At 33.9% G+C, this 24,154-nt stretch overlaps 1 protein-coding gene across 2 annotated transcripts in view; it reads left to right on the forward strand.

The window, feature by feature from the left end:
• Nucleotides 1-24,154, forward strand: part of LOC119085077 (transcription factor SOX-5-like) — a 122,470-nt gene that overhangs the window by 93,036 nt on the left and 5,280 nt on the right. The gene's annotated exons all lie outside the window — the stretch shown is intronic.

The following is a 24,154-nucleotide window of genomic DNA, read 5'->3' on the forward strand; positions in this document are numbered from 1 at the left end:
TGATGGGTTGGTTTTTTTTCGAGTTCGCTCTTTTTTTTCGTCTATCTGCCGGATTTTTGTGTGTTTTTTCAGTACACCAATTATCTTTTCTGCGTTTTTTGTGAAGTGTGGTGGGTGGATAACACCAATACTCTGAGTGCCTTCAATTGTTTGATTGGCTAGTCGATAGAAAATTCGAGAGATTTTCAATGGATTCCGATGAATACTTTTTCAATTATTGATGCAAGAATGAGCCATACAGATATGACCACACCGTTACAGCCAGCGTTAAGTTTAGTATTTTATTAATGAATTTCCCTGAATTTTTAATTGAAATTTTTATTGTCTACCCTCCTACAGTCAGTAAATCTTAAATACAACGTACCACCTAATAATTTCATGTGCAGGGAGCCGTTGTCATTTCCATTGTTTCATCTGTAAGTCAAACTAACACCACACCAGCATGCAATTGTTTTGTCGGTATATGAAATATTGTCTTACAGATGAAAATTTCCTCTCTCAATGAGGAATAAGGAATAGTGAATTTCAACTTTTCAATGTTTGTGAGAATACCGGTGTTTAAGATGTCAGATGTCAATGGTTTTGCTACTCAGCGCATGTGTTAATGACTGTCGCATTATATTAATCTGATTTAACTTTTGAAACTTTTTTAATTGTCAAGAACATCGAAAAACTAAAATTCCTTACGGTGGTTGGTTGTTAAGAGTTACTCACTGTAGACAGTCTAACAGTTAGACTCTAACTACATCTGTTGAAACATAAAATGACAAAGCAACAATTTAACTTACAGGCAGAGAAAAGTGAAATTCGATGTTTGATTTGGATGCTGTTGTGGTCTGTAATTGGTTCCACAGGAATTTCGATGAACAAATGAAGATCCAGATTTTTATTTTCTGAATTTTGTTAGGCACGAGCTCGCAACGAGAAGTGTATAATATTGCCAAATACTCAAATCGAAAAATCTAGTTTTTTTTTCAACATTTTTCACAAATTATTTAGAACAACTCCTAGAAAGCATCTCGAGTTTCACTACGTCTCACTGTAAACCTTTCAAAAACGGCAAACATTATATTGTCTTAAAATAATCTATTACAGTGAACGACATCTCAAATGTCTCACTGTCAAATTTTTCTGAGAATTTTATTGTGTCATTGCAAATTCACAATGACATTCTCTGAAAAAAATGACAGTGAGACATTTGAGATGTCGTTCACTGTACTTTACTATTGTTCAAAGTATCGTCTAGATTTTTATGCAGTAGACTATTTTCGAAAAAACATTTTCCCAAGAATCAATTTTGGAAAAATTCAGGAAAATTATATGAAAATATTTTTCCAAAAACGTCTATTACTTCATTTGTTTTCCCATTTGTTTTAATCCATTAAAACCAGATCAACCATAGCTTATTTATGTCGTTTCTAAAAGAATATTGGAGTCGAGGCTACTCGGCCAAACGTTATGTCGCTGTAATAGTTAAGTGTAGAAGTTTTTGAGCTTTGACTCACTTACGGAACTCAGTAACTCTAAATAATAGCAGTCTGTGTATTACAGAGTGTGTAATCTCTTTATTTTGTGACGAATACTTATCGTTTGTCACCGCCTCTTCAACTGTTTCGTTAAACTGTTGTAAGAAACGTGTTGAGCCCTTGTTCGATTCTGACAATATGTAGGACAGAAAACACTCCAAAAATCACAAAATTTATTATCGCCCATTTCGAGTGACTTTAATGGTAACAATAAAATAACTCATCCCATTAAAGCGAGGAAAGAGTTTAAAAGAAAAGAATTTAATTTTTACAAATTCAAAACACAATAAACTAACAAGTGCATTAAGGCTCCGTAAATATCTAATAAAAAACGAATTAGAGAAACGAGCACAAAAGACATTTCAAAATGATTTGTTTGAGGTGCATAATTTTCCATTATTTTGTTTCTGTTAACATCTTACTTTAACTCTTTTTTTTATGTGACTGAAAAGTCGGAGGAGATCTATTATTATTAGATTGTGTGTTCAACAAGACATTTTTTGTCTTGATTTACTTCAGCTTTGCATGGTACAGGGTGACGATGAAAATTTTTGCTTAGAGAGGTAGTACGGGCGTCTATTGAACGATTTTTGTTAGATTAAATTAATGTCCCGAATCAAAAAAAAAGTTTCGGTTGTTTCAGAACATAACACTGAGAAAAAAGTTGACAGCTCTGTCCCCAGGTAATGTAATTTTTCATATAAAAATCACATTATCTGTGACAGGTAATGCTGTTTTTATATGAGAAATTACATTACCTGGGGAAAGATTATCTGTCACAGGTAATAATCTGAAAACTTTTTTGTCAGTGAAACGATTGATGATGAACCAAAGAGTGATTCTTGCTTCCTGACAAAAAGGCACATCGGAGTGTTCGAAAGAGTATAATGTTTTGTCAAATTAGTTTCGCGTCACACTGTTCCATACCTATCCAAAACTAATCTCGACTCAACACAATTCGTTTGTTTTTTTTACGTTATTTTAAGAGTCTAATATGTATCTCAAAACACATCATTTTTAAGTGTATTTATGATGAGTGTGTGTATCCCATTTATAATAATTAAATATGAAAAAGGTCACTCATAGAACCGTTCATTTTGAGTTATTCGACACTTTTTGTTTTGTTTCATTACATGTAGAAGAAGGAACACAAAAAAACGCCAACAACTCAAAGATAAATGTTACAGCGCGTGTTAGTTACGTTTCACATTCGTGTTAGCATACGATTGTCTTATTAAATGTTCTTAATGATTTAATGTTATATGTATAGCTGAATGCGCGCGTAGGTCTCCGTGGCTGACCTTTTTATTGACGTATAACAGAGAAAAAAATGGCACAGGTGATGGCTTATTAATAGCGTTAATACCTTAACTCGACGGTAATTTGGTGAAAAGAAAGTGTGAAGAAACGTACACCATAATTGCGCCATAATCAACGAAAAATGGAGATAAGGTTAAAGACTTTGTGTGTGAAGGAGCAACAGAAGCAGCCACTGTTTCTAGATTTAGATTAAAAACGAAACTAATTTGGCTCGGCAGACCAACAATGTCTTTAAAAGGATGATTCGGAAAGAGGTTGTTGACAAATGAATTCACAGTTTTCCAGTTCCTATTTTTTGTAAAAATGTATCACAATTTTGCAAAATTTGAAAGACTTAACGAAATTTAACGAAATTTGTAAAATTTAACGAAGATTTGCGAAATTAAACGAAATCACAAATTGTAGTTTTTTTTCCGTAAATGGGAAATAAGTGTTCATATCTTTTACATTTCTGCTTTATGAACGGAGGATCTTTCGCCATTAAAGAAAAACGAAAAGGTATTGATTGACACAATAAGACATAGTGCCGCTGAGTTTCTTTACTCAGTATATATAACCTGAGTGTAAGCTGCCCGACCGGCAAATCTTCTGCTACTCTTCTATTCCGTTGTCTTGCAACTCTGAATGCTGTTGCAGCTCTTTTATGTGGTTTCTATTATAAGTTTCGTCTATGACATTTTCCAAAAAGTTGCTATTTTTCACTTCTGTTGCAGTCCACCCACAACACACCCACAATGCTTGCAATAATGCTTTTGATGGCAATTCACAACAATATTTTTGCATAAAAAAAATTAAAACAGCGACCGATTATACGTATACTACGCATTCATTTTCCATTCACAAAACACTCAAAGCCCTCACTCAATTATGTCAATATAGCGTGCAGCAAACGTAAAAAAAAAATTAAATTGAAAATGGACAAAAGCACAAAGTAAAATTATATTCTATTCTATGGAAATTTCAATCAGTTTTTTTTGTATACGAGCTTTGATCCAACCGTATTCCTATTATGTTCGGTCGCAAAAAAAAGTTCATTATTCACCAATATTTACTTTGTATACATTATGCGCAAAAAAAAAATGTTATTCGAAATTGTCCGTTTGATATGATTAATGTCATTTAATTATTTTAATTATTTGCATGTAATTTTGATAATGTTTGTTTATCGCGAAAATGGTGAAATTAATTTGCGCGCGTTTGCTTTCCTCGATTTTTTTTTGTTAAAATAACAATCAATTCGACAGAAATTTTGGTGAAAAAATCCAATTAATTTACCGTGAGCTTCTGCTACTGTGCTGGATGAAATGTAGACATTCTCTCTTGCACCTAACTGCTGATACAAATCGGGCCTTTTCCAATTGAGTTACAAACAAATTTTTTTTTAATTTTTTATCGATGGAGAACCTAATTATAAGACACTTTGTCTCGTATCATATGCCAAAAAAAGTTAAAACTTTTTTTATAAATCATTTTGAAAGTCACTGAAAACACGAAAATTCGAATCGAAATACAAAATTTTTTGATGACATACTGTATTTCTATTCGAGTTTTCGTGTTTTTAGTGACTTTCAAAATGATTTATAAAAAAAGTTGTAACTTTTTTTGGCATATGATACGAGACAAAGTGTCTTATAATTAGGTTCTCCATCGATAAAAAATTTAAAAAAAATTTGTTTGTAACTCAATTGTTTTGAAATGTGAAACTTACAAAAGCTACGCAATTTGGTCGATTGAAAAGACATTTCAAAACAATTGGAAAATGCCCGAAAACAAAAGAATTTTGTGTCAAACTTGCACTGCTATGTGTATCTACAGTAACTCTTCAATACTTTCAACCTTTTGGTATCTGAACTGTACTTCATTTTGTCTATAGATTCGACCAGCCTACCAATATACACCCGACTTTCAACCTGTCACATACGGCTATTCATCTGTTATCGGTAACGACGACAAAAATAGTGGCAGGCTCTGGATAATATGGTTCTTTATATAGTAAAGTGCAAGTTTAAAAATTGAAGTACAAGATTTGAAATCAACCGATTGAAAATACTTTGATTGATTAGATGGAAGTAATAGACCCGATAATAATACTGGTCATATGCTTGCCGTCTGTAACAGATTAATCTCGATTTTTATCCACTATTTGAAGTGAAAGGGTCACATCGTGATAGACCTATATATAACTAGCTTAATAAAATTGACCACGAACTGTGAGACAAGCGTTATCTAGATTTCTAGGCATAAAACTTGGTGTTTCAGCCATTCTGAAGACATTTCGTGTTAGAGATCTTTGAAGAGGTTGAGGGTTTGTGTGACCTGATCAAAGTCCTTAGATAACAGTGAAAGCCGAGACGAAAAAGGCTATTGTCAACATCGTCAATATGCAAATCAGCCATATCTGAACATTACTCCTAATAGTTATTTATGTAACAAGAATCGTATGGAGGTATATTATCGCACTAGATGTCAGATTGCTAATCCGAGGCGAAGCCGATAATATACCAGCATACGATTCGTGTTGCATACAACGTTTTATGCAATGAAGAAAATAGAATAAATATCAAAGATATTCGTAGTGTGATTCCATGCACACGTGGCTTTTATCGCACTAGTGCGATAAAACCCCTTGCAAATCCTTTATCGCACTAGTGCGATAAAATACGTTCATACGACATTGCACACAGGCGGCGTAAGTTACAAATATCATCACTGAATTGCATAAATGCTTTTTTAGATACTAGATGAGACCGCAGGTGACAATACGCATCGTGTGCCTAAAAAATCATTTATCACCGAGTTGTATACAACGTTTTTCGCTATAAAATCAACGGAAGGTCATACTTTTCGTCACTTGTTGCGAAAAAAGGATTTTTCTTCACGGCTTGGGTAACCTCAGAAAATGTACTTTGAATTGACCTTTTTCCAAGTAAGTGTAACAGGCATCATAATTGATAAATGAAGAGAGACTTGCTTTTTACCGTCGGCGATGTACTTTCTATAGAATATACGAAATTTGTGTGTAAAACAAACTTTTCTAATTGACGTTAGGTTAGGGTCTCATACCATCTTCTTCGTTGATAAATTGAACATGACAATAAATCAAGTCGAGTGGATGTTGTAACCCAAGCTATTAGCCATAGAAACTGTAGCTAACCGGACTCGTAACTCAATTTTATTATCGGGTTTTCTTTCAACAACGACATCAATTCACTTACCTTGACTTTAATGCGAACAATATTTTGTCAATTTACCGGATACTGTCCGATACAAAGGCATTTTGTCGAAACAGGAAAGGTTCGCATTCCGTCTTTTCTTATACAATCGGAACGAGCGTGTAGCTCCGACAAATGTATAAAATATTCATCGATTCTTCCATTCAACTGGATGAAGAAAAAGTGAATAAATACGAAGATCAAAGTGAAAAACCTTTAACGACACACATCATACAGACACAATATTTTTCTTCGGCCTACATTTCCCGCAAACAAAATAATTTTTCTTCTGCTAACTATAGAATATCTACAATATGCACACACAGAGGAAAAAAAAGAGTAGAATTCTCCATCCCATCGTGTGTTACAATATTTTCTTTATACTTTTTCTTTTGCCATAAAACCTGACTTTTGTACACACACATAATAATATAGGTAGCTCAGCACCGACTTAAAGTCCATAAATCCATAAATATTAGATCGTTTCTTTATGCACGCCTAATTTTCTATTCATCGTATAATATCCCAGCCGCAGAAAAATAACAATTTTCATATCCATCATTTTCACATACATCATTTTTACCATACACAACAACAAAACATAGTGTAGAATGAAGTGAATTGAATCAGAATAGAGGAGGAAAATTGGGAAAATGTTGGTGAAGTGTACGAGATTTTTTAGTATTATTATTCAATGCTACTACTATACACGGTGTGTCTATAATGATATGTGGTGTGAGTATACCAACCATACTTGCACACACAGTTGTGGCTACATATATTGTGTACTATTATGATACAACCGGAAAATTGAATGGGTCGGATATTAATATTTTATTGTGTTTTGATTTGTTTGAACTATTAATATCGTTATTTATAATGAAAATACGTAAATGTGACTCGATATCCTCGCTTTTATATGCGATATTTGAATAATATTTTTGTATTGCCGAGAGTTGGCTTAGAATGGATTTAGGTTAAAGTGCTACGGGTATGTAGAAATTTTTAGGATTTTAGTGGGCAATGTTATGACAATCAGATATAAAATATGATTGATGTCGTAGCATGCGGGCTGGTACACAATAAAAAAAATTCTCGAATTTAAATAGTCAACATCATCAATCTTAGGCCAGTGCTAATTTGTTTGAACTGTCTCGTGAAATCATACGATGGAATTGAGTTGATCTTTCACGTTATTAAAAAGGCAGGAAACTCTTAATAAGTAGAAGGCCAAGAAATTTACCTCAGAAAGTCTTATCTGATTTGATTATTTCCCAAGTCCACCACTTGTGATATACAGAAGTACTAGATTTGATAATAAACTTAATCTACCACTTACACTGTTCTATGTGTAAAATCTAGTACTTCAAACTTCAGAAATATAACAATATACTAAAAATCTAGTACTTCAAATTCAAAGAAACTTTTTTTTTGATAAAGAACTGAGTAAAAAGAAAAAAATGTCTCGAATCTAGCTGTCATAAAACAAACTTCGGTTTAACCGAATGTTTTGAATATAATACCCCGCTCATGCATTTCCTCGCAAAGAGTTTTAACATATTTACGATGTCAAATGTCGCTGCTGACGATCTTTGGCTATACTTTTCCAACTGCTGACATTTAGCGTTTTAACGTCTTCTACAATGGACACGGCTTACTTTAAAGAATTTTAATTCAGAAAATTCTGAAAAAATTTCGAAAAAGTTCCGAAAAATTCTGAAATAATTTTTCTTGATTTTTCAGAACTTTTTCGGAACTTTTTCTGAGTTTCCGAATTTTCGGAATCAAAATTCTCTAAAGCAAGCCCTGACAATGGATCCATCTTTTCCGCGGTCCTACCACCTGTCTCTTGCGTACGTTGCAGATGGTGTCAAGTATATTATGTACGGTACTCCATCATTATGCATCCTTATCACATACCCTTCTTATCTGAGTCCGGATGATTTGATTTTGATTGTCTCGACAATAGCCCCACAATTCTGCTATTTCTCGGTATATTTACCACATTTTCCGAGATAGTCACACAGATTTTGCGTAAAATTCATAGGACTGACAAGCTGACATCTTTTTCATTGAGGTCAGAAATGACAAAAAGATTCGAAAGACGAATATTCTACTTGAGCATACACAGGCCTTTTTGACACACATATGTGTACGTACAGTACATACATTCTCGTTTAGAACAATACAAAACCTTAAGTTTTGTTTGTTGTTTTGATAAAATTAGAAAAATAAAGATAACGAATGAACAGACCGCGAAAAAAAAACTTGTTTCCTGTACACAAACCGATTGAAATGGATTTATTTACTTTGATCTCTAAGCCAAACTCTTCAGTCAGCGAAATAGAATCGACTTTAAAGCGTACACAACTTCAATTTTTGATTTATTTCGCTAAAAAAAATCGTATTCCAATCAACTGTATGTTATTCTCGATTTGCCTGATATGTTGTGCACTTTCAATGATCTGTGGTTATGTTATTGCGGATATTATAATCGAAAGAGAGAAGAAGAAAAAGAAATCCGAAGAAAAACATTCCAGCGACATATTTCTTTCGCAACCCCTCTTTTCACAATAAAACCATAAATATTTTATTGTGTACACTTTTGTAGTACATCACTCTTTAGGATTTCCAAATGACTTCCTTTCGATAGAGTCTATTTCATAAATCTCTTGACTTGTTACCGAAAATGAAACGAGCAATGAGAAGACGACAAGAGAAAAAAAAACCCACAACCCCGCAATGAATGGAATGATATTACGTAAGTGTTGTTGTTTACATCGTTTCGATTACGACAATTCAGTTGAAGAACGATACACAATTTAATGGTTTTCCATTGAAAGAGGAGTAGTTGTAGTTGAATGGCTCATTGAATCGCTTAAGATTGTACATGTACAGTCCAATAAATATATTCATATACTGCCACCTGTGCTTCTAATTATCGTGCAGCTAATATACAAATAATAATAAAAAAAATCGATAAATGGTTACCCAACAAACCTTACACATCCAATGCACACTTTCAATTGATAAATTCCAACACACGACATTTATTCATTTTCATAATACATCTCGTTGTTATAGTTTATGTCATTCGTCATCCAGCTAAATAAAGGCAATAAAAAACCGATGGTGGAAAAAAAACGCAAACCTGAACGAACACAAAAAGACGAAACATTATTTTCTCCATTTATATACACCAACCAACCAACCAACCAACCAAACCAACAAAAGTCCAAAGAAAAATCATTTCCTTTAATGTTTTTCTTGTTTATTGTGAAATCATTAAAATTGTTTGTGTTATGCTGAAGAAGTTGATTTCGGACGTCTGGGTAGGGAGATGTGTACATACATAATGTGCACGTAACAGAAAATTATCTATTTGCAACGATCATACAGATTTAATTGAAAAAACCAGACCCCGATATTGTATAAATATGATTGACTTTGTCAATCATGTGCGGTGTGCAATATAAATTTTAGTATATTAAAGTGACTACTGTGTATGATGTATATACCTACACAGTACGGCTTTGGTATTTACACAAACATGATGTTGTTTCATAAATGTTTGATTTTAACATCTTACCAAGACATTTGTTTAAAGATGGAAATGAAACGATACACACAGAAAAAACACGTTTGCATTATCTAAGTGACAATACGAACCAGCAGTATAATGGATTTTAATGACGACATTTAATTGAAGGGGATGAGACATGCTCCTCTGACCAATCGTATTAAATCAGGAAGTCCAAATATGCATGGGATAAAGCAGGTCATTGTAATCGTTACAATACGAAGGTTTAATCTGTTAGAACCATCTGAGGATTCTAATGCCTCTGTGTCTCAGGTGAAAAATCTTAGTCAATGTCAGTAGACAGTCCATTTAAAATTATAATTGCGATTAATTGAGCGTTACCTAACAATACCCAATCAAGAACGCAACAAATTAATTGCATTGCACTCGCAATTAGTGTATACCGACCGATATAATGTTATTATTTGCTCGTATGCAGGTTATTGCGCGAAAACAAAAATTCAATTCGAATTCATTAAAGATGCTAATTCATGTCGCTGATAAATTATAGAGATGTTATTCGCATCTAATCTTGTTGATACAGTCGACTAGGAATGTGAGAACGGAGTGATGTTCCGCAGAAGTTTTTAATTATTATTTTATTTATAAAATGGAAATGAGTTCCAATGCATGCATAACGACGACACTCATTTTTCTAAGGTAAATGATTCATAAATGTACGAAATACAACCATGTACCAAACGTTTGACAAGTTGTTGTAACAACTGCTTTACAAAAATTGTAAACTGAAAATCGATACCTGCAGTGCCAGTGGCCTTGCGAAATATTATTTTAAAATGTTCAGGTACAATTGCATGCAAACTTTAAATTTGACCTTCTGCAAACATTTGCTGGAATTATGTCAAAATCTGCTACTTCACATGTTTAAATTCTTGATTCGAAATCTTTTACTTCATTAGTTTTAACATGAGCTTTTCTATATAAATAATCGTCAGTCAGAGGACATTGCATATTATTTGTGGTCGTTGTTGATAACATATGAAGTCTCAACAAATCTTGTCTTGATTGTCAGATTGTCAGTAACTTTTATAGCATTCAACGTCATCCGCTCTGTTTTCCTTCATTAATTTATTTAGTTTCAAACTTAGTTCATACAACAACGAAGTGCTCAACAGCATTTCGATATATCCTAACCCACAATGTAATAACCGTTTTGGCTGGCTGGTGATGGCACTCATGATTCAAGACTTTTATGTCGTCTCGAAGAAATTTAAAATCATGAATGAATTGCAGTGCGGGAGGGGTTTTGTTTTCTTGCTTTTTAGTCAAACTTTTTTTGTTCCTCCTGTCTTCTCTCTCTCTTTTTCGCTATTTTATTGTCGTTGCCGTCATGACTATATCTCGCCTTTGAAATGTTGTTATATTTATAAAACGGGCGCTTTTAATTTGAGTCGCACAGAGAAGAGTAAGTATCTAATTAGCAAATTAATTCCAAACTCTAATGGATTCGTAAATAGAATGCTTTGTTGTCTTCTTTCGTAATAATAGTGAAATGTACGACGAAACAAAAATTAAACTCAGAAAGATAATATGTGTATAATGATATGCTGCAGTAGTATTATGTCGGATGGGACGGTATGGTATGGTGGATGTAGTCATCATATAAGTACGTGTATAAAATGCGCGAGATAGCTATAACGTCGTATATGTATAGGCAGGCAGGCATCGAGTATTATTTTATTTTTAAACAATTTGATCAATGGAAATGTAATAGAATGTGATGAGATGAATGGGAGTAAATGATGATAAAGACCGAATTATTTATGACACAATAAGGGGTCGACCGGTGGAGTGAGGAAGATGTAGAGGAAATAGTGAATCAAAGACTGTTAAAGCGCATTGTTGTAATAACATAAATATGTTCGGTTTGATTGTGTGTTTATGAAATTTCTTTTGATTTTTCTTCGTCGTCGTCGTCTCTCTCCTCGTTCGATTTGATCTCCGTAATGTGTATAATATGGGGTTTTGTTGCTCGTAAATACGATTCATTACATTTACACAATGATTACAATAGGGGCTATTGTGTGTGCTGCATATGAAACGAGATCAAATAAATTTATTGTTTATTATTCTCGATGCTTTGCTGTAGAAATTAAAAACCATTTCGTAAGCCACTCAATATGTTAAAGCAGCGGATTCAGCCTGGCCTATAATTATAAGAGTTCAGCGTAATGAATCATTGTGACGTTTTGTTTTGTTTTGGCTTTTTTTTCGCAATTAATTGCATGATAAGCAGCACGAACTTAATTTCAATGTAAGGAAGGTGCCGCCAATACCATTATTGTATACAGTTTAACGGATGGAGTCAAATGCTGAATGTTCTCTTTGTCTGGTTCAAAAGTAGGACAATGTTGCGACAGTTAATAAACTGTGAAAATCGTGAAAAGGCCCAACTCAAATTATTGTGGTCACCCGAATGTAGGTAGCGTTTTCTTGGAGACCAGACATCGAGTTACTGATTGAATACATAACTAAGCTGTAGTGCAACAGTGGTGATGGACTACATTTTAGTTACGTTTCTAGTTACTAGTTCCAATAACGACAAACACTGTCGCTCTACTAGCTACTTAATTAATGCTTTTAATTTTTCGCATACCAAAGAGCCATTGTTGAAACCAGTGTTCCAGTGCGGCTCTGTGCGGTTCAGTTTTGCACAAAATGTAGTTATAGGTAAGCCATAGACAATATCAACCTATCGGCAGGTAAATTTGTTATTTTAAAGTGTGCGAAATTTGTCTCCGAAACAAATTTAGCATGTAATTCCAACGTCTCTGCATAATAGCATTGAAAAGCTTTTTCATACACACATTCAGTGTCAGGGAAAGATTGTAGCTTTATACGAAAAGTTCCAAGTTGTAACATTATCGTTTAGATCCTCGTCTTTTCGCTTGTACGTTACCATCTCTGTAACGTTAGAAATCTATTTCTAAAAATCGTTCACTACACTACCGTTACTGACCGTAGCTATAAATTTTTGGTTCCGGAAACGTTACAAATTAATCGTTATTGTAACGTTACGTCAATAAAAAACGTTAGCCAAACGGCAGCTAACCGGAAATTTAACGGTAAAGTGAGCGATGACAGCAAATTCCGACCGTTTAAAACGTTACCATTTACTTTACAGTAAACAGCCGTTTTGGTAGTGTTCCCAAATATACCAAAAAAATAAAACTAACATTTTCCTATAACTAGTGTTGGACTAGTTGACTTCGTCGCGTATTTCCTACGTCGTTTAGGAAAAACGTTGGTCGTAACGTTTCCAGGACGAGCCGGAGACTATTTCTATTTCTGGACTTTCAGCATGCGTTAGGAAAAAAAAAAACTTTATACCAGGTGCCTGCTTAGTGCGTTAAAGTGATGACACAATTGTTTGTTTGGAAACATTTGGTTTGACTAATCTGCCGAAATTTCTGTGACAGGTGACAGATCTTTTCAAAAATATTGTCCGCCCAATTAACCCAATTCACAAGTGTCGATCGAACAAAATGCTTGTAGTCAGAATGACCTGGACGAAAGGATGAAAAATCTAATTTAAATTATTATTTTAAAAAATAATTCTGCTGGCAAACGATGAGTTTTTTCCACAAACAGATCATAACCAATATGTTCGGCTCGTCAAGCATCCAGCGCATCTATTAAAATGTAATATATTCGCATACACAATTCGATAGCAACCAATTAGCGAAATTATTTTTAAAATGATTTTTCTTTATATTTTGGCGAAATAATAAATCGACGAAATTTATTTTCTATTTTTCCATTCTCTTCATTTCTTAATTTTCTATTTACACAACACAAAACAAGATAATAATTTTTTTCTTCTTCGGGTTTTCATTTTTTGTGTGTGTGCTTCATTCTGATCTGAACAAAAAAAAACCCGCCATGACCGTTGGAAAATCGGATTTTTTTTTGTTTGTTCATAAATCATACATTCCTGTCGTCAAAATATTTTACATTCTAATTAAACTCATAATTGTGTCATTTTATTTATATAATTTTTTGTTTTGCCCGTTCCTTCAAATTTTATTTTTAATAGAGTGTTCTGTTTCGGACTCTTCTAATAAATCCCCGTTGTATTTTAATATAATTATTATATTCGAACGACGACGAAGAGAAAAAAAAAAGAAGATTGCGTGGTCTTCGGGTGATACATTATTGTTAAATGTGAAAATGAAATGTTACGCTACGGTGGAAATTTTATTATTTTATTTTTTAATTTAAATTAATAATAGAAAAAGACTCGCTCATATTTTCACCTTCAAAATATGTGGACATACGATTATTTAAATTAAGGATTATGATCTCTCGCTATATTTTGTGGATTTAAAAATGAATTAGACGGAAATTATATTGCCGAGCGAATAATAAATTCTAACAAATGGAAAAGAAAAAAAATCAAATTTTCATACATTTGCGGTAGGGAATCCAATCGTTATTCTCGAAAACGGGAATACCGTTTACCGGTATTCAAAATTGCGCTACCGGCATTTTCGGTATTTTGTCTGGTTCAGAAAACGTTATTTCGTGTGAAATAACTGGCCATACTAGGCCTGAAATTGTTATATATTGGCACTTTACGTGCAAGCTGGCAAGCAATACCATTAGCAAAGATGACGATACGTCAAAAACTATATGGAAAAGTTATTGACAACTCGTGATTTTTGATAATAGAAAAGGTGCATCACAAGCAGGGACTAAATTTAGGGTTCAAAAATATTTCACGAAAATTTTCACGAAAACAGGCCGTCATTTCAAGTGCCAATAAAAAACTTTGACAATAAATTGATCCGTCAAATGAGAGGCTGTTTATCAATCTAATAGATGTGAATTTTCATCGGTAATCAATTCAGTGCCAAATTACATAAATTTCTGATAAGATATCCGTCAAATTACCACACTAAAATTATAGTAAAACTGGAAAGACTAACTGCGCCTAAAGTCACAATAAAACCAACTTAATTAAGACAGAAAATAAATCTATTTGAAGGGGTGGGGTTAAGTGCCTAAGGTTTTGTAGCATGATAATTAAAGCAACGGAACGATCTGACTCATCATGTCCGTGTCTATGTTCAAGAATTACCGGTATATATTACCAAACAAAACAGAACAACTAAGTCCTTAAATGTTTACGATAACTTTGAATCTCCCCATTTAATACCGGAAACGGTTGGTAATCTCAATTTACAGGTAACTTACCGGTATTTTTTTCGCGAAAAATCGGTGTTACCGAATCGAATACCGGTTTTCAAAAATGAACGATAAGATTCCCTAATTTGCGGAGACATTCGTAAACTAAACGTTCACACGTACTTTCAGGTTCGCTGTAGTACACACTCCGCAGTCTCTCAGTACACACAATAATTTCGTTATTCTATAATCCAATATATCCAACGAATGCATACAAAGCATAAATTGTGATTCCTTGAACGGCAAACCTTTTCACTACCAAGACCTTTTACGTATACCTATCCATGTTATGTGCACTCTCTGAATTACAACGACGACAATAAAATAATTGCGACAACACTTTCAAGAGTCAAACATCATCGTCTCCCCGCAAATTTATGTGTTCATGAATCTCAAACAAATTGGGCTAATATTCGTCATGTCAACAATTATAATATCAAAATGTACGTTGTTACCAGTGCCGAGTGGTGTGTGTTTGTAACACCGATGTTTGTAAAATCGAAACAAAAACGGATATGTACACAAGGCACCACATTGGTAAATGCAGAACATATATTATGGAATATGGAATACACACACATAACACCACACCGCCGCCCAACAACAATGTGGAAAGTGTTTTAAATGGAAAATCGGAAAATCTCATGCGGTTCTTATTAAATGTGAAAAGGCTTTGCGTTTCACAGCGATAAATTCAGAATATTTGTAGCACCACTGAATCTAAAATCCCATTAATGACACCACCAGCGAAAATGGGTTGGTTATAGGGTTTCGTTTCGTGTTATTTCTTATGAAGAGCGCGTTTTGTTTATCGCGTTTATTTCAAGGTTCAAAGAAAATTCCTTTGTGGTTGAATTGTAATTGTATAAATGCGGGAAACAACAATTATAATGGAAAGTCTGACGATGATTTTCCACAGAAATGTCGTGAACCGTGTATTATACACACTTGCAATTAAGGAATTTCACTGTTTTCATATTGAATAATCACGGTGTTATTTAACGAATGTAAAAATTCAAGGAAAGATTATAATGATTTTATAATGTTACATTGGCAACAGAGAACATGTTTGTGCGGAGTGGATGTGCACGGTTTTTATAACCCTACACCAGTCAGTGTTATACAACTATGATACAGAGAGTAAACTTTGTATGAAAAATGAAGTATTCGAACATTCATGAAAATGGTTTATGATAATTTCGAGCATCCAAGCACGTCATAATCATAATTTAAATACTCTCCTGCCTTGCATCGTAAAATTGTCACTTGTCTTTTTTCGACAAAATATTAGTTCACTGTTCCGAAGACATTTTGTTAAATGAGTAGGATCCAACCATTTGACCGAAAATTAAGAGTTATGCGAGAGTGTGGTTGTACACAAAAAAAAAAATTCAGCGAATAAAAGTGGATTAGCGTCATCAAATTAATTAAATGTTGGAATTTATGGATTGGTAAGAATTTCGATTTGTTGTGAGTGTGACGTGACGCATTCTACAAAAGAACGTAAAAATAACGATGAGGGATTCTTTTGAAAAATAGCCTACCGAAATCGGACGCATTTTCCAGTGGACTTTTTTATAAGTGCCTAGAAAGGTATTCGACCCTAGAAGCCAAAACCACTTTCAAAAAAATTCTTCGAAGTTTGGGTGGCTGGTGAAAGGTGATCAAAAACCGAAAACTTGCACTTTTCTTACAAAAATTTCTCCAATTACGCGAGCCGTACATGGTCGTGTGGTAATTTAATGTTGGGCCAAATAGAAGTTTAAATGTTTAGGTGAACATATTTCATCATAGATGCATCCAAACTTCATAAGACCCTATTTTGCCCAAAAACACATTAAACTCCCGTTCAAATGATACCCCACACGACCATGTACGTTTTGTGTACCTCGAGAAATTTCAGTAAGAACAGTGTAAGTCTTCGGTTGAAAACTCCAACTGCACATATTTCAGTGTGGATGAATTTTTAACACAATAAGTTCCTATTCGGCTCAATAGTACGTGTGATTACCTTTCTAATGACACCCCACACGACCCTGTACGGCTCGCGTAACTGGAGAAATTTTTGTAAGAAAAATCAAGTTTTCGGTTTTTGATCACCGCTCACCAGCCACACAAACTTCGAAGAATTTTTTTGAAAGTGGTTTTGGCTTCTAGGGTCGAATACCTTCCTAGGCCCATATAAAAAAGTCCACTGGAAAATGCATCCGATTTCGGTAGGCTATTTTTTAAAAGAATCCCTCCGATAGGAGTGGAGTGCGGGGCTCATTTTTGGGGATTTTGGTTGATAAAAATTATAAAAAAACTCTGAAAATTCCGAAAAAAATTTGAGAAAAAAAGTCCGATTGTTTTCGGAATTCTTTCAATACTTTTAGTGATTTAGTACTTTTCTGAAAAAAAAATTGAGAAAAATATTTTTGCGAAGGGAAATTCCGCAGAATAAAATTGCAAGGAATTCCGAAAATTCAAAATTTTTTCGGAAATAAAATTATTAAAAATATTTTACATGCTACATGCGTCGAAAACCGTACTTTTTATGTTTCAAGCACTTCAATAGAACCAGCTATGAACCGGGAAAAACAAAACTCATCAAATGGTTTTTTCATCTTTTTAAAACTCAATTGCAAGCAGGACATACATTAACTAATTCGAACGTAATTTGACCTAATCCCTATTAAGGACCTAGAATACTGATGTGAAATAAAACACGAAACACGACAAAGGGGACCCGCACAATTATCATAACCATACCTCAAACAAATCATAAATAATTCCGTCAGATTTATAGTTACTATTAGTCGACATAATGCAAATTAATTTAACATTATATCTGTATCGCACTCACCCTCATCACAATACAAATCACGGCTAAAATTTCACATAACACTCTATAACCCCGCTCTCGTTTTTTCAATCGACATAAAAAAAACACAAAAACATTACCCATCCCATCAGTCAAAAGTTATGATAGAAATAGACCCAGCAGCATCGCATGATAATAATTCAAAAATACATATGGTTAAACAAACATACGATTAAACATTCATTATCATAAACTCTAAACTCATAAATGCCATCAATTATGCACAAAAGATTTTCGCGAACATTTCCATTGCCCCTCCATAACGGCACATAAAACAAATTCATAAATTCTCCAAGGCAACCATTTCAACCCAGAGATATAACCTAATGATGGGTGTGCATTTTGTGTGTATAGATAGACAGATATGTGTGTGGAGAGAATGCCGTACATAACAAATAAGGATAAATTAACCCTTTAATGTTGCTCATTATTAAATCATTCAAAAATTTTGTTTTTGTTTTTTTTTAAATTCGGGTTAGGTTGATTGATGTGCTGTGTGTGAAATGCATTGAAGTTTTAATACATTTTTTTTGTTAAGGGTATACACACTACACCGTCTATTCGAATCTCAAATTCGAACATTTTCTGGGGACTATTTTAAACTTCTCTGGGGAATCTGTGAATTATTTCGGGTATATGGCTTCAATAAATGGTTTATGTGGAGGTTTTTGAAAGTTGTTAAGTGTGTAGTCGCTTTGTCACAGACTCCATCCATAAATGTGATTATCTTTTCATCTCTTGCAGGAAGAGACGATTGCGTATGCTACTAGTTTTCGATTAATTTTTTTGTTTAAATGTAAACTAAAAGCAACCGCCTCGTTAAAATGGAAATGATGCTCTCGATTATACCTCAAAATTAGCCACAGACCACAATACGACAGACGATATGGGATTGGCCTATAAAAGCGTTTTGACTTTAAGGAAATCAATAAAAATCTTCAAATCAATTACCATTTACGATTAGCTTTGGCCCAATCCCTTTGATGTTACAATTAAGTACGATTCGGTGATCATTAAATTTAAGAACTCTTAACCAATTTTAACTACAAAATCAACTAACAAAAATCCATAAATCCATTTTTCTTACGACTTATTACCAGAGAGTTAAACGAAAAACAGAAAAGCGAAGAAAAATTTCAATCTCTTAAAATAAAACCGAAATTTTCCCTGTTGTAACTCTGTTTGCACACACTAATATGCTCCACCGAACAAAATCTTTTATTTTTTGTTGATATTCTGTATCGAATCGTTCGTCACTCATATAAATCGGATATGTTAATTACCGTTGCCGGCAATAACTTCCATATAAAATTTCCATAATTCCGTACATAAATCCAAAATAATAGGTGGAATTTTCAATAAAGTCTTACTCACAAAGCAAATAGTTTAAACAAAACACCCGTAAACAGAGTCGTAAATCGAAAATGGATATTCTAAACAATCTTGTGAACGAAGGAGTTATTGTGTTCGGGCATGAATGTAAAGAGCATTATTGGGTCGGCAGTCGAGATTTGTTTGAATAATTGAGACCGTTTCCCTTGATACAGCGGCAATAATGTAGCTCAGTGGTAATGGTAATGGTAAATTTAATTCAAATTTAGAAAAATTCGATTTGTTCACTTAAATATACATGGAAGTTGACCAAGTCGCATCCAACAAAATTATAAATTTGACGGTGGAGGTGGTCACCAAGAAAGTTAATTTGTTATCAATACATTCATATTGACAACAGTTATTTGTTTACCAAGGGGAGAAAATAGGAAATTTCAACAAGAGCGAAGCGAGCGCAGTAAGTCTCTCGATTTGAAATTCTACAATTTTCTCCGAGGTGAAAACAACGTGTTTCATGGGAATGTGGCGTAAATAACCGTTTTTTAGGTGAGAACATTTCTATTTTCTGCCCACTGGAGAGAAATTGATGAGAAAGTGGAAATTTTCTCGATAGAATTGTCATCAGACAAGACGTCAACAAAATGTCAAAAAGGGATTCTTTTGAAAAACAGCCTACCAAAATCGGACTTTTTTATATGTGCCTAGAAAGGACTTCGACCCTAAAAGCCAAAACCACTTTCAAAAAAATTCTTCGAAGTTTGTGTGACTGGTAAAAGGTGATCAAAAACCGAAAACTTGCACATTTCTTACAAACATTTCTCCAGTTACGCGAGCCGTACAGGGTCGTGTGGGGTGTCATTAGAAAGGTAATCACATCTACTATTGAGCCGAATAGGGGTTTAAAATTCATCGACACTGAAATATGTGCAGTTGATGTTTTCAACCGAAGACTTACACTGTTCTTACTGAAATTTCTCGAGGTACACAAAACGTACACGGTCGTGTAGGGTGTCATTTGAAAGGTAATTTAATGTGCTTTTGGGCCAACCATATAAACTAATATAGACAGTTTTGATTTTTTGTGTGGAACAAATGGAAAAGAGCTGAAGCTAATTCATGCTGAAATTCAACTGCCTCTGACTGTAAGGTTATTCCCATCGCATACATGAAGAAACAATTTGAACCAATAAAATGATTACAGATTATTATGACATTGTTAACATAGTTCAGTTAGTCACTAGAAATGAGCGGGTTGCCGTTCCACAAATACAAATCCCGAAGGCAGACAGTTGTCATACTTCAGGCTCGGACTGACTTGAATTTTTGAATGAACTTTTTCATATACCACACAAAGCCAGTCCGCACCGTCAACGTTCTTCCTGAAATAAACAAGTTCAGATTCTGGTTGGTTACGACTAATCTCGAGTAATGATTGTGGGGTCTAGATTAAAAAGCGAAAAATCGGGCTCCGATCGGATTTTTCTTAGATTTTCTTAAATTTCGGTTCGGTTATTTTTATGTTCCGGATTCCGGTCTATCTCTCTTTTGAAGCAAGCTCAATGCATCCACCTTACGTCCCGCGAATAAAAGATGGGGATTTGTCTTGTTTCGTTTCAGATTCGTTACGATAATACTGAAAGATGCTCTCGTATGTCTCTGTAATTAAAGCATGAACGATAATGATCTTCTAATTCTATTAAAAAGAATCAAACGAAAACCATATGGTTTCCACTTCTTTTCAAGAAGAAGAAAAAAAAGCGAAGAAGGAAAATAACAGCACTACGAGTACATCAAACGCCAAGTGTTTGTTTCTTTCTTTCAGTTTTTTTTTCTCTTCTTTCATTTTCTATTTTATTTGTGTTTTATTGTATGATATATTTTGAGATTGTTAGTTTTCCGAATGTATATTATGCGTACACGTCTCTTTCGTATGCTCGGTGTGTTTTCTCCTTCTTCCTTTTTTTCTTCTTCTTTTCTAAATTTTCTTATAGAAAAAGACTGATCATTCATGAAGCAGCTTCACTTCATAATAATATGCAACAATAAATAGCACGTTATACGGTTGTAATGTACATGAAAATTTAAATTGATGTACTTTTCGAACAAACACACAAACACATAACGTTGAGAGCACACAGTGTAATTCCCTAGCTATGCTAAGTATAAATAATAAAAGGAAATATAAGAAAAGATATGAAGAAGACACATTATTCGTGGTCTATTTTCGGCTTTTCCGTAATATTTTCTTTACATTTTGTATTTTTACATTTTTTTATTGTTATGAATATATGAAGAGGAATGAAAAGCGGATGCAATTTGACAACAATATTTATAAATTACATTTTATTTGGTCGTTCTTTTATGTTTCGAATATAGCACATAATCGTACAGTGCATTTTGCGCTTGTGTTTTGCCGATATTTTTATTTAAGGAACTGTCTTTAGATCTCTGTAACATTTTGACAAATGCATTCATGAGATATTGTTCGAAAATTGGCTTCGCTGCTGAATTTACTGATTCGGATTTTGGACTAAATATTTTCGCTCGTGCATCGAACGAGATATATGTTCGGAGATAAGGTGGACTTAGAGTGATTATTTTTGGAAAATCATTTTCGTACATTTTTTAGACGTTTCTTAATTTTCCCATATTTTCCCGATTTTTTTTTTAAGTTTTTACCAAATTTTCCTACAGTTTTCCAAATTTTCCCAAAAATTCTTTTTGGAAATTAAGGGAAATTCTAGGAAAATGCAAAAAAAATGTTGAGGAATGTTTTCCGAAAAATAGTCACTTCTTAGACAGTTTGCCGGAATAAGAACGCACAAGCATAGATACAGAAAATTTGTTCTTCTTCGTGAGATGAAGCCAAAAAAATTGTCTTAGGCATATGAAATCTTAGATTCAAAATCGAAGATTACTTAACCAATTTCTCTTGTGAGACTTAAAGCTTACAGCAATTTAAGAGCAATCGATGTTTCGCTGAAGAGGCTACAAATAGTAACCCACATTTGAAAGCTAAAATAGGATTTGTAGAGTGGCGTATTCTTGTAATTTCATTGACAAAGGATATTCAAAAAGAATTTTTGTAATTTTTTGTAAAGTCTGTACTAATGCTGCAATAAATCTATTTTTACAAAAGAAAATTCTCTGAGGATTCTGCTAAAGTTTTCCAAGAGGATTTTTGCCTGATTTTGTGGGTGTATTTTCATTGGATTTTTGTTTCAATTTTCAAGTATTTCTTCTTTTTATTTGATTTTCTTGAGCCTTTTGACGGATTCCTATGATTTTGCTGATTTTCTTTAGGATTTCTATTAATTTGAGGATTTTCTTTTGTGAAATTTCGAAGGATGTTATTTTGACTGGCAAAGGATTGTTCCACTCATTTCTAAAAAGATATCATCAAAAGTACAGTAGAAACTTCGTCAACCTGACTATGTCGCTTACAATTTTAAGTAGGGGTCAATTACTATTCCGTTGTCCAGTCCTTTCCGACACTACTATCCACTTTCATCCTGTCTATAGAGTACCGTTTCTTAACAGACTAATTCGATGGTCTCATAGTCCCCCTATTCAGTCACCAAATACCAAATTAAAATCAAAGAGAAAGAAAAAAACTGAAACTAACAAGATATCCAACTACCGATAACAATGTGCTTCCGTAATGGTAAAACAGTTTAACAAAATCCACCATCTCATCATTCCAGATCAAACCTATAACAAATAACAAATCATGTCTCAGCGATAGCATTTTTTTCTTCTTTAAAAAAAACGGTTCTTTTTCACCATTATACATAATTACCTATAAGTAGATGGAAACGAAACACAGAAAGAAGGCGAAGAAGAGGAGAGAAATAAAAAAAAACGAGCCGTCAGAACAGTCGGAGCGTTTGCTGCGACTGAGCCCCGTACAGACCCGTACATCTATTGCGTACGTGATCCTAGTTCGTCCGTCGCCCTACTCTTACCGTAAACCTACTGCGCCCGTAAACGTCGGTAAAGTAAAATTCTTATGAAATGTGTACGTCTTAAAAATTGCGCATAGCGCAATTACGAAGCCCCGTACGACGTTCCTTTTAAATGTAACACAAATTTCGAATTGACCTAAAATTTTAATTTATTGAGTATAAATACACATAGGGCCATAGGGCCTAGTATCGGCCTCAGTCCGAGGATCCAAATTTAATTTTTTTTTCAACTACATTCTATTCGGTGTTCGATTACCTTCCAAATGAAACAAAAAATACGAAAAACGGATGAAATTTGCTCGAGTTATATGTAAAATACACATAGGGCCCTAGTAGCGACCTTAGTCCAAGGACCTAAACTTAATTTTTTTTTTCAACAACATTCTATTCGGTGTTCGATTATCTTTCAAATGAAACAAAAATTACGAAAAACGGATGAAATTTACTCGAGTTGTATGTAAAATACGCATGGGGCCCTAGTAGCGGCCCTAGTCCGAGGACCCAAATTTAATTTTTTTTTCAACAACATTCTATTCGGCCTTTGATTACCTTCCAAATGAAACGAAAATTACGAAAAACGGATGAAATTTGTTCGAGTTATATGTAAAATACGCATAGGGCCCTAGTAGCGGCCTTAGTCCGAGGACCCAAATTTAATTTTTTTTATACAACATTCTATTCGGCCTTTGATTACCTTCCAAATGACACAAAAATTACGAAAAACGAATGAAATTTGCTCGAGTTCTATGTAAAATACACATAGGGCCCTAGTAGTGGCCTTAGTCCAAGGACCCAAATTTATTTTTTTTTCAACAACATTCTATTCGGCCTTTGATTACCTTCCAAATGAAACAAAAATTACGAAAAACGAATGAAATTTACTCGAGTTCAATGTAAAATACACATAGGACCCTAGTAGCGGCCTTAGTCCGAGGACCCAAATTTAATTTTTTTTTCAACAACATTCTATTCGGCCTTTGATTACCTTCCAAATGAAACGAAAATTACGAAAAACGGATGAAATTTGTTCGAGTTATATGTAAAATACGCATAGGGCCCTAGTAGCGGCCTTAGTCCGAGGACCCAAATTTAATTTTTTTTATACAACACTCTATTCGGCCTTTGATTACCTTCCAAATGACACAAAA

Source organism: Bradysia coprophila, unplaced genomic scaffold (assembly GCF_014529535.1).
Source record: "Bradysia coprophila strain Holo2 unplaced genomic scaffold, BU_Bcop_v1 contig_94, whole genome shotgun sequence".
Classification (NCBI taxonomy): domain Eukaryota; kingdom Metazoa; phylum Arthropoda; class Insecta; order Diptera; family Sciaridae; genus Bradysia; species Bradysia coprophila.